General features: G+C 38.8%; 1 protein-coding gene across 1 annotated transcript in view; it reads right to left on the bottom strand.

Annotated features, from left to right (window-relative positions):
* Positions 1-12,217, bottom strand: part of LOC139464984 (melatonin receptor type 1C-like) — a 182,619-nt gene that overhangs the window by 141,016 nt on the left and 29,386 nt on the right. Inside the window, exon 2 of the mRNA XM_071246635.1 lies at positions 6,823-6,984. The gene's annotated coding sequence lies outside the window, so the exon portion shown is untranslated. The remainder of the gene's footprint in view (positions 1-6,822; positions 6,985-12,217) is intronic.

The raw sequence follows: 12,217 nt of genomic DNA, 5'->3' as shown, positions 1-12,217 counted from the left end.
ATGAATACCCCACTCAGAAAACAGTATACTGACTCCGAGCTGACCAGTCCTTGTTTTAGACCCTTAATGCCGAGCGCCAGACAGGATAACAACAATTACCATCTTTTAACGTCTTTTGGTATGACGCGGTCAAGGATTGAACCCTGGACCTTCCGCTCTCTGGGCGGACGCTCTACCACTAGACCACTGAGGCAGTCTCACTCGGGGCAGACCATGAACAGAAGACATTAGAAGTTACCACAAACAGCAATTTAAGCAGAATACTTTTTAAAACGTCTACCCATGGGTTTTAAAAACAAACAATATACTGGACCCAAGGGAGTAAAATTATACTGAATACCACCCAAAAAATTATCAACGACACAATGTGATCAAACCCCGGACCTTTCGCTCTCTGGGCGGACGCTCTACCACTACACCACGGAGGTGATTTGCGACCAATAGCTTGGAAATGTTGTCATATGAATAGTGTCTGCGTAAGTACACCTTTCCAAAAAAACATTGTCATTCGAGTTGTGTAACAGTTTGAAATAAAGAGTGAGTGGATGGGTGGAGTGAGTGAGTGAGTGAGTGAGTGAGTGAGTGAGTGAGAGAGATTTAAGTTAAACCTAGAAACAGGATGACGGAATCTGATCAATCTAGTGTCAAACCATGGACTGCCAACAATACACTCAATACTCTGCCATTTAATCATCATCAGTAAATTATTTGTCAAAATTTTAATTTATTTTGTTCCCCGACAACCTATATTGAACTTTGAGCCAAAAAGGTTTTTAAACCAACTAATGTAAAAAAGGTATGTAAAAAACAAATTGTTTCACTGATAATGGTTACCATTTATGAGATGTCATCAGGTGTACAGACAATCAAATAATTTTTGTCTGACTGAAAAAACAAAAAAATTCGCAGATATCTCAATAAAAAAACCCATTGTTCTAATTATCAATTTAGTCTAAATATCAAGCAGAAAATATACACCTATTAATGAAAAAAAAATATTACTTGCGATTATTTAATTCCAAAGTACTGATCGCTTCTTAGCAGGACAACTATTTACATCTGATCATCTAAAACAATAAATAAATTCAATCAACATTTTTTTACTGAATTACCAGCCTCAATGCAAATTCTCTTTCATCAGCCCATTAAATGATCAATAAATAGAAAGTCCTGTTTTTAATTTGCATTTCCTCAATTGATAAATTATGAGCAATCAAATATTTAGTATTAAATCACACAAAAGTAGTCCTTGGGGAACTATTATGTTGAATAATCAATGACAGTATCTAAGACAGTTATTAGATTGAGGCCATGTGTTCACTGGCAACGGAAATGAAACTAGTTATTGATTCTGCTAATGAAGGACATAATAGTTTTCTATATTACATTTTTTACTCAATAATCATCATGGAAACAACAAACAATTTTTAAAATCTATTTGGATCCTATATGTAGCCCAGATTGGGTAGATGAATATTCATGCTCCAAAAAGTATAATGACCAAACAACCAAATATATTTGGAACCAAATTTGCAATTTCTGCAATTGATGACTTTTCAAATGAAAAATGCAAAAAGAAAAGTTATTGTGTGGAATTCATATATATATACATATATACTCGTAAAAAAAATTAGCGGATCATGAAATATACACGTTCATACAAAGTATTTAACCAAAGATAAGTGTTAATTGATGACAAGAACGTTTTTGTCGGTAAAACTTAACACCGAAACACATCCTATAGTTTGCACGTATCTCAAGCAGTAGAGCCACACACGGCTGTCATTCCTAAATTTGACACTTTCAAGAAGGTCTATTAATCTCTGTGGACCATTATTTTTGTCAATCTTATAGATTCTGCTTATCATACAGTTGCGATTTACTTGATTTCATTCATTGTTTGTGTATGAACTCTTTAGGTCAGGCGTTTTATTTTTTTCGGATTACGGACCCGTCGAATGTAATTTTTGAGAAACTGTAAAAAAAAAATCAATCAGATTTCCATTTTTTTTTTCCGCCAATACCTGCGTAGTCAGTTATTTTATTAAATTCATATGTTTTTTATCAAAAGGTGATAATAACAAATAAAATAACTGACAACGCAGGAAATCTGATTTTTTCTTTTTTACATTTTCTAAAAAATTAGAGTTGGTGGGTCCGTAATCCGAAAACTATAAAACGCCTGGCCTTAGTAACACTAGTGAGTTGCAGCAAATAAATCGACAGTGAATTGCAGCACTTCCGACGACTGGGCCTCCCATATCCCCTGGGTAATACAATGGTAATACCATGGTAACCAATGACGACTTTCGACTTATTACATATGTCCCTTGTGAAATAATTTTGAAAATTGCCTTGTCATGCATTAGAACTTACATAAGCAAATAGGATTACGTGAGTTGGGTATAATAGTATTCCTGTTATATCACAGCGTGTCCGCTTCATGTGGGAGGAAAGCCAGAAGTGATGCAGGTCTTAGACGTTTACCGGTTTGGTTTGTTTGCTTGATGTTTCATGCCGCACTCAGCTATATGACAGCGGTCTGTAAATAATCGAGTCTGGACCTGACAATCCAGTGAATGATAACATGAGCATCGATCCATGCAATTGAGATACAATGACATGTATCAACCAGGTCAGAGGGCATGACCACCTGATCTGGTTAGTCTCCTCTTACGGCAAGCATGGATTGCTGAAGACCTATTCTAACCCAGATCTTCACGGGTCTAGCACGTTGGTGAAACCCAAGAGCGTGGGTATGGTGCTGACAAACCTAGAAACATAATCGGAGAAAACTGGGATACTCAAATAGATTCCTTGTGAAACGAGGAACAGATCAGTCATATTCTTCAATCAATCAAATGGCGTCATTGTTATGTGATTCCTTACTCGACTTAGACGTTTCTGCTTCAGTTACATAACAGATGTAAAAACTTGTACGACCAGCTCAGTTACGTTCAGCTATATCTGTCGTCACTGATGCATGATGGGCCTTGCATTGTGTCGCGTGTTACTAGTGCCATATGGGGATTATTATGATTGATGATGAAGGAACGAGTGTATAAGTAGAATTCTAAGATGTTTTGCAATGTTCCTGGAATATCGCGACGGAGAACATCACACATTGAACCAATCTGCTGAATCGAATTCAGGCTCTCTGCATGATGATCCAATGCTTTAACCATGAGGCTACCCCACCACCCTTAACACTGCTGCTGTTAATGTCAAGGATGAAGATGAAGATGATGATGATGATGATGATGATGATGATGAGAATGATTATTGAGAGGTTGGAGATTATGATGAAGATGAGAATAATGATGAAGATGAGGATAATGATGGAGATGAGGATAATGATGATGAAGATGAGGATAATGATGGAGATGAGGATAATGATGGAGATGAGGATAATGATGATGAAGATGAGGATAATGATGGAGATGAGGATAATGATGGAGATGAGGATAATGATGATGAAGATAAGGATAATGATGGAGAAGATGAGGATAATGATGGAGATGAGGATAATGATGAATGAAGATGAGGATAATGATGGAGATGAGGATAATGATGATGAAGATGAGGATAATGATGGAGATGATAATGATGATGAAGATGAGGATATGATGGAGATGAGGATAATGATGAATGAAGATGAGGATAATGATGATGAAGATGAGGATAATGATGGAGATGAGGATAATGATGAATGAAGATGAGGATAATGATGAATGAAGATGAGGATAATGATGATTGAGATGAGGATAATGATGAATGAAGATGAGGATAATGATGATGAAGATGAGGATAATGATGGAGATGAGGATAATGATGATTGAGATGAGGATAATGATGATGAAGATGAGGATAATGATGGAGATGAGGATAATGATGGAGATGGCTTATGATGAAGGTGACTATAACAGGGATGTAGACTACGATGATCATGGTGGACGTTGATTCACATGGACATGAAGTTGCTCTTAGTGATATGGTGTCCATGCATTAATCCTATATGCAATATTGACATTAACGACAGAGGCTGAGATTATTATTGAACCTCCAGGCGCTGACCACGTAATAACATACAAGAATCATCATGGGGCTTCCTGACCTGCACCATCAACATTTTTTCATCCAAATTTCTGTCTGACCTTTAACTGAGTCTGTTGGGAAATCATGCTTAAAGGAAACTTAGAAATTTGTATTATTGCACAAAGGCATAACATTTCTTTAACTACAGATGTGACCTTTGATAGTGTTTGCAGATAAGCCGACAAAGAATGGAAAATGTAACCAGCCTCTTTAGGAAGATTTAAACTTGTCCCAAAGTTGGTTCACGCTGCTAGCTTACCGCTTTTAGCCAACGGCATCGACCAAAAAATGTGTTGTAAAACGGTATCACCTCCGGTCCTGATGTGCATGCATGGCATCCTTAAATACGAACATAATTAATTATGACGGATGTCTCCACCAAGTTTGTTTTGTGAGAACAAACTGCTCTGCTGATGTTTTATTTTGATAGAGCGAGTTTACTTCACATACAAACTTCAAGTAGTCCACTATTTGATCTGCATTCAATACTGAATACTCAATACTGCCATGCTATTTATTGTCCAATACAACCAACAAGAAATCTGCCTCTGCCTGTCAACTCGTTAAGTAGATGGGAACCAAGGCAATACAAACTTTCTAAAGGCTTGGAAGCTCCAAGACAGGGCTGTCTTTAACATAGTTATGGGTACCTCCTTACAAGGTTAAAAATGATCTTACTTATTTCAATTCACAGTTGAAACAGAAAATAAATTTGGATAAAAAGTACAACTCCAACTCATTCGACAACAATCCATTATTAACTCGCTTAGTTGAGTGAGTATATGCCGTCGAGCGCTGTCCATCCGTCGTTAACTTTTGTATTGATGACATCTCCTTTGATCAATGTAGCTGAAGCTTTGAATGGTTAATTCAAGCTATGGTGTCTCTGAAACTGCTCACAGGATTCTGATCTGATTTCAAATATGGCCACCATGACGGCCATATTGAAAATGACATTATTGGCCATACCTCAGCCATTTCTAATGTATCATCATGAAATTTGATGTGCAGCAAGGATGTGGTTTTCGGAATAGCATTGTTTTATCCAGTTTCGAACTGTTACCTCGGATATATCCCTGTTTTTCTTATGTTACTCAATTTTCGACATCTCTTCTGAAACGACAAGGCCTTTGAATCTGAAATGATCCCAGGCATAGTGTAAAAGTGCTCACAGAATTAAGATCTGAATTTACACATTCAGAAACCCTGGCCATCTGCTTTCAAAATGTACTGAAATTTGCTATAAGTGAAGTCACTTGGGGCACTTAACATGCATCTTCTGTCTTATGCAACGTTCCGAATTCTGACCTTGATTTAACCTTTGCAGCATAGTAGCTGGTGCCAACAAAGTGAAAATGCTGTCTTAGGCAATATAAATAAAAGTAGGTGCAAAATTATCAAATTATCTGCACACTGTGTCATTATGCAAAAATTGTGAATTTACAAAAAATAACAAATAAAGCAAACAAAATAAGACTTTCCAGATGTTATAAATATAAGGCTTACATTCAAACCTAGTGTTGTTGGGTTCAATAACCCAAATGCCAAAATCTTCCCACATCCAATCAAGACACCATTAATATTTGCTTCTTACGACAAGCAATATACAGATCTTGCTGGAGACTTAGTCAAACCAGGTCCCAGACTTTGAAGATCATGCTTGTCCACTACCCAAGACTACTAACGTGTGCTGAAGAAAAACAAAAGTACAAATCCAGTGATTTTAGTTCTCACTGACTAGTAGCTGAACCAATTCTCAATCCTTCAATTTTGTTATAAATTGTGACTTGATAAAGCTGATAAAGCTGTTTGATTGTTTGATGTTTAATGCAGCACTCAGCAATATTCCAGCTACATTTCAGTCTGTAAACAATCGAGTCTGGACCAGACAATTCAGTGATTGGCATCATGCGCAACGATCCATACAAAAGGGATACAATGACATGCATCAACCAAGTCAGCGAGCCTGACCCCCCGATCTCGTTAGTCGCCTCTTACAACAAGCATTAGTCGGCTTTAATGGCAAGAATGGGTTAATGAAGACCTTTTCTACCCCGGATCTTCCTGGGTTACCTGTTGTAAACAAGGTAAACAGGTAGTCCTGCAACATGTCTGTGGAATATATATATTTTCTAAAACAAAACCAATCTAGATTTATATAAAAAACATCTAGCCAGCAGTCTGAAATCAGCATCAGGTAAATTAATTGTTGGACTAGATACAAAATTTTTAGGACTAGTGAAATAAGGAACAAATGTTATATTTTGGGAAAACACAGATTCCAGTACATTTTTGGGTTGAGTTCCATATGGGATTCGAATCCACACTGCCAGAGTGAGGTAGCCAGGACACTTGTCAGAGGGGTACACAAAGTATGTGAGCTAGACTACCAATTGCCGGACTATCATTTTTGAGGATGCCTTGGTGGCTGAGTAGGTTAGATCTGTGACTTTGTGTGCTGGCAATAAGGTGCCTCACTCTGGCAGTGTGGATTCGAATTCCGGATGGGACTCAACTCCCCAAACGTACTAGAGTCTCTTTATTAAGAAAGTGTTATCCTAAATATTACATTTGTTACAATTAACCACTTTCTAAATGGCATTGTGTTCATTGTGAAAAAAATTCCATACTAGCACTATGGATATCTTGAAATCCCCAAGTTGCTAAGGCTTAGGCCACATGGTTATTTTCAAATAAAATATAGACATATTGAGATGCTGCACTTACCTCAGACGAGTGACACAGCTTACATGATCACCATGGCAATGTCCTGCTGTGGCAGAGTCCACTTCCTGACTGTCGGCTGACGCTCTCACAGTAAACAATAGTTGTCCTGTGAGCAGTGTCCGATCTCACAACTAATCATTACTGTAATCCAAGTGGCATTTCCTGTAGTGAGAAGATCAGCATTGAGTTACATCTGACCATCTTAATCAGAAATAAGGATGTAGAAACTTCAGAGTGACAATTCAGTGGGGAGTGGCAAGCGAATGAGAAAGGTCAGCAGAATGCCGATGGTCACATGGTTGGAGGATTATGAAGTACTGACCAAATAAAACAGTAGTTAATAGCATGAGCAAACTGCTACATCAATATTATCAGAGGTGCTGATGGTGTGATGGTGATGATGATGATGATGACGATGATGATGTTGTTGTTGTTGTTGTTGTTGGTGGTGAATGAATACTATTAGATTCAACCGATACCACATCACTTCAGCTATTACAAAAATGTTCACATTAATTGCTCACTAAGTCAAGGCAGAATGGCAATAAACCTGCTGTGTTATTATTTTAGAGGTTTCAAACTCCAATTTGAAACCTCTGGCTTAAGCATTTGGTTTCAAGTGTTTGAAAGCTATAAAGTTTAAAACCCTCTCGGTTTCAAGTCTCAAATCTATATCTGAAACCCTTAAAATGAACACACAATATGTTTATGTCCTAATGAAACAATTTCAGTGTTTTTTTCCAAATCCAGATGCTTGTCTCTCTGGCTGTGAAAATCATCCAAACGGAATCTGAAATTGGTCTGGCCTTATAAACGCACTCTCTAGGCCTTAAATCTTTCTCTCTGACGGAAATATGGAGCAAGTGGTTCCTCCTGTTTAATTCCTGCTTCACGTCATGCCACGTTATTAATCATGCTATTTGTGACCATACAAATACATGCTATAACTGGTTGTTGAGGGCAACAGTAAAGACATTCCCGTATTCAACGTAATAAGCGCCCCGCTCTAATAAGTGCCCATGGCGATATTTGCTAATATATTGGGTAGATAACAATTCCAATTAGCACCCCTTCCGATTGATCTACGTACACAAGACTTATTTCTTTGCGTATAATACGCACTCATGTGTTATATGCACCCTTAATAATGCGCAAATAAGTTCTGGAAAAATATTTCTGTCTTACATAAACATTTCAGGCTATCAGCATAAACCACGAAATTTATCTTTCAATTCTGTTTTTTTCAACAAAATAATATTCTAATAACAGCTCCCTATTTCTTATTTTGAGAGCGTCCTTGGCGCTTATTACGTCGAATACGGTAGCAGGTATGACTCAGACTCACATTAATTTATCTGTCTTTCTAAGTCCTAATAACAGCATTATATCAAGCAAGCAAACAGCGCCATTGGGAGAGTTGAACAGTAATTAACATTCCACATAGAATTGGTCCACCACATTTATGAACCGACCATTGACCATATTTTTTCAGTATAGGACCGCCTCCGTGGCTATGTGGATAGAGCATCTGGCCAGAGAGCGGAAGGTCCGGGGTTCGATCCCTGGCCGCGTCATACCAAAAGACGTTAAAAGATGGTACTTGTTGTTACCCTGTCTGGTGCTCGGCATTAAAGGGCTAAAACAAGGACTGGTCAGCTCGGAGTCCCGGCTGTCTCATACCAAAAGATCTTAATAGATGGTACTTGTTACCCTGCCTGGCACTCAAATTTAAGGGGCTAAAACAAGGACTGGTCGGCTTGAAGTTAGTATACTGTGTCTGAGCGGGGTATTCATGTTAAACTGCAGCATGGTATCTCAGTGGGCTAGCATTATAATCAGCAGTAGTCCAGACTAGCAGACGCACGCATGCACGCAGGCACACAGGCACGCACGCACGCACGCACCGCACGCACATCACTATATAAGTGCAATAATTTTAGACAAGACGTTAAACCCCATTTAACCTCTCCTTCAGTACGGTGTGCACCCAAGCATAATGTGTGCACTTCCCTGAAGGACATTCACTATTTTGGAGAAAAACAAAACAAAATTCAAGTATTTTGCACAGTAAAAAAGCCATCATATCCATTCAGTGAGTTCAGGTAAACAAACAGGTAAATGAACAAATGATAAAAATGTGAAATTTGAGATAAAACATCACCATACATGATGATTTAAAACACACAAAAAATAAAACAAAAAAACACCAAGTCATGAAGTATTCTATCAGTTGAACGAACCACATGACATCTGATTTCAAAGTCCAGACTTGTTATGGATGAAAAAAGCAACTTTAACCGAATACCTGTGTTTATACAACAACAACTTTGATTTCACTCAGTGCAATTCAAGAGCATAAAAACGTCAAGTCAATACAGAAACTAAAGACACTTTGTACTGCCATATTGAGTCAAAGCAAATCAGCACGGGAATCCGTGCAAGAGTGTCAGAGCACCACAATATATTCCGATGGCATGACTTCCTGCCATGCTGGTACATAGAGAGGGCATTGATGTGTCAAAGAAGTGAACAGTGTTTGGGGTAGATATTAGTCTGTCTTACAGACCCTGATACAAATATATATCAAATACAGCCCATGCAAGTCTATAATGTTTTGCAAGTCTAGATTACTGCAGTATAGTCTGTCTTACAGACCCTGATACAAATATATCAAATACAGCCCATGCAAGTCTATAATGTTTGGCAAGTCTAGATTACTGCAGTATAGTCTGTCTTACAGACCCTGATACATCAATCCAGAGTGAGTGAGTGGATTTTGTTTAATGCACCTTCAACAGAATTTTCAGTCACAGTGCCAGCTTGATGTGGGAGGTAAGCCAGAAATGACGCAAGTCTTCGGACAGTAAATACCTTGTTGAAACCCACAAGCACAGGTTCATTGATAAAGAAAACAGGGTTTAGGCCACCTTTGAGCCCACAAAAATTCAACTTTCTTTGACACTAAATTCTTCCTGGCCCCTGACTGAAGTATTGAATTCTGCAAAACTATAGACTCAAAGAAACTGCAGTCCCTATATACACACCAACTGAAGAAAGTTCCTGGGAATGTTCTTAAATGTTACCAAAATAGCATAAATCTGTACCTCAAAGCTCTACTACCCTACCGGCAAAGTTGTATAATGAAAAGTAATGGAAGATAAGTTTGACATTATTTCCGTACCCCGATGATAACCGATCCGGTTAAGAAGAATCCAAATTCAATTATCAGTCAATTTGGTAAAAGCTGAGAACTGCAGACCTTTATGGATTGGTGTAATGTATTCATTACTGCAGCCCCCTGACACTGATTCGACTTCGTTGTGGACGTGCTTTCTTCCGAGTGACAGATCGAGATACAAGAATTATGAGATTCCTTGTCCAACATTTCATGTGTTCCTTCACCTGGTCTCATTATCCGCGAGCTGTTTGACATATCGCGACAAGTCAATACATTGAATATTCATTGTGTGGCACTTGGTCGAGGGTTCCGTCAGCAGACAGAACATCAAATATAGACGACGGAACTTTGATACTTGTGATCAGGGGTGATTAGACATGTAGTAGACGATCTCTGTGTACGTGTCTATCAAAACGATCTCGGCGTCATTTAAGGCGAGGAATGACTGTGTTGAAATATTAAAGGCTGTTGAAGGTGATGGGAATGCAGATGAGTGCTTCCAAACTAAATCCAACAATTTGGTTTTTCTATTTCAGGATGGCATGTTTATTAGAATAATTTTAGTTGCTACAGGTGATGTGATGTGATGTGATGTGATGTTTAATGCGGTGTTCAAGCTGTGTGTGTGTGTGTGTGTGTGTGTGTGTGTGTGTGTGTGTGTGTGTGTGTGTGTGTGTGTGTGTGTGTGTGTGTGTGTGTGTGTTCGGGCTGGGACGGGTTAGTCACATGATATATTGTTTAATGACAAAAATGATCTAGAACTCTATGGTTACACTACAAGTCACTAATGTTCACATTTCTTTCTGACTATGCACCCATTCCTTCTGATTTTCATATGGTTGAATAAAGATATAACTTACTTCAAATTCAGTATATGAATGACCAGATCGTTTAATACGTGTATCTAAATACGTTTTGCCAGGGCTATGCTAAAAATGTTCCCAATTGGACATTTCAAGACATCACCTGAGACCTACAGTGGGGCGGGTAATAGTGTTAGTGTGTGTGTGTGTGTGTTAGTGTTAGTGTGTGTGTGTGTGTGTGTGTTAGTGTTAGTGTGTGTTAGTGTCTGTTAGTGTTAGTGTGTGTTAGTGTTAGTGTGTGTGTTAGAGTGTGTGTGTGTGTGTTAGTGTTAGTGTGTGTGGGTTAGTGTTAGTGTGTGTTAGTGTTTGTTAGTGTGTGTTAGTGTTAGTGTGTTAGAGTGTGTGTTTGTGGGGGGTTAGTGTGTGTTAGTGATAGTGTGTGTGTGTTAGTGTGAGTGTGTGTGTGTGTGTTAGTGTGTGAGTGTGTGTGTCTCTCTCTCTCTCTCTCTCTCTCTCTCTGTGCGAGCGCGTGAGTGCGGGTAACGGCGGCTAACTTGTCACCAATGCAGCAGGTGCAGGTTTAATTCCCTTAGGTCAAGTTACCATAGGTCAAGCCTGTAAAATGACCCCATCTGCCTCCCGTTTACACAGACAATAAAACAACCAACAGACAAACAAACCAGGACCACCAATGACCAACGCTCTCGGCATCCCCATGAGGTATGTTTCAAACTCATTTAATTGACTTATCACAAGACAGAAGCAATCCCATGATGGCCTGCAGTAACTTTGCCTTGCCCACTTCCAAGCCTTGAAAGCTTAGCACTGCCTTGGCTAAACAAAGTGAGGGATAATTGTCATCAATCCTTATTTTCAATGACATTGACAGGCGCTGGTAAGCATCCAATTCCTACAAATAATGAGACCAATTTAAAATTATAACCAGAGCTTGGTGCAACAGGACTGTATCTACTTATGTGTCCTGAAAATAATGGATTGTCACATTATAGAAAGCCATATTGACACTTGTAAAATGTTAAACCATCTTTATTAGAATTCTCCTTGTGAGCCAAATGAATTCGCATCAGGTATTCACAGAATGTACAAAGACATAAGTATTATTTCTGTTTGTGTATTTTTCCCTGACGCTGAGACCCACTGACCCAGTGGTGGTTGTTTTTGTGGCAGCAATGGGATGCTGAGACCAACTGACCCTGTGGGGGTTGTTTCTGGGGCAGCATTCGGACGCTAAAACCCACTAACCCGGGGGGGGGGGGGGGGGTCACTTTTTCCTAGTAAGACCTCATCTCGGGTATGAGGTAGGTAGGTTTCTGAAGAACGATTCTGACATGGATGTTCATGGGGGTAGACAAGCATGGGTTTCTGAAGAACGATTCTGACATGGCTGTTCATA

The sequence above is a fragment of the Haliotis cracherodii genome, unplaced genomic scaffold (genome assembly GCF_022045235.1).
Source record: "Haliotis cracherodii isolate W230 unplaced genomic scaffold, xgHalCrac1.p SCAF_17, whole genome shotgun sequence".
Lineage (NCBI taxonomy): Eukaryota > Metazoa > Mollusca > Gastropoda > Lepetellida > Haliotidae > Haliotis > Haliotis cracherodii.
This window is presented reverse-complemented; position numbering and strand designations above follow the sequence as displayed.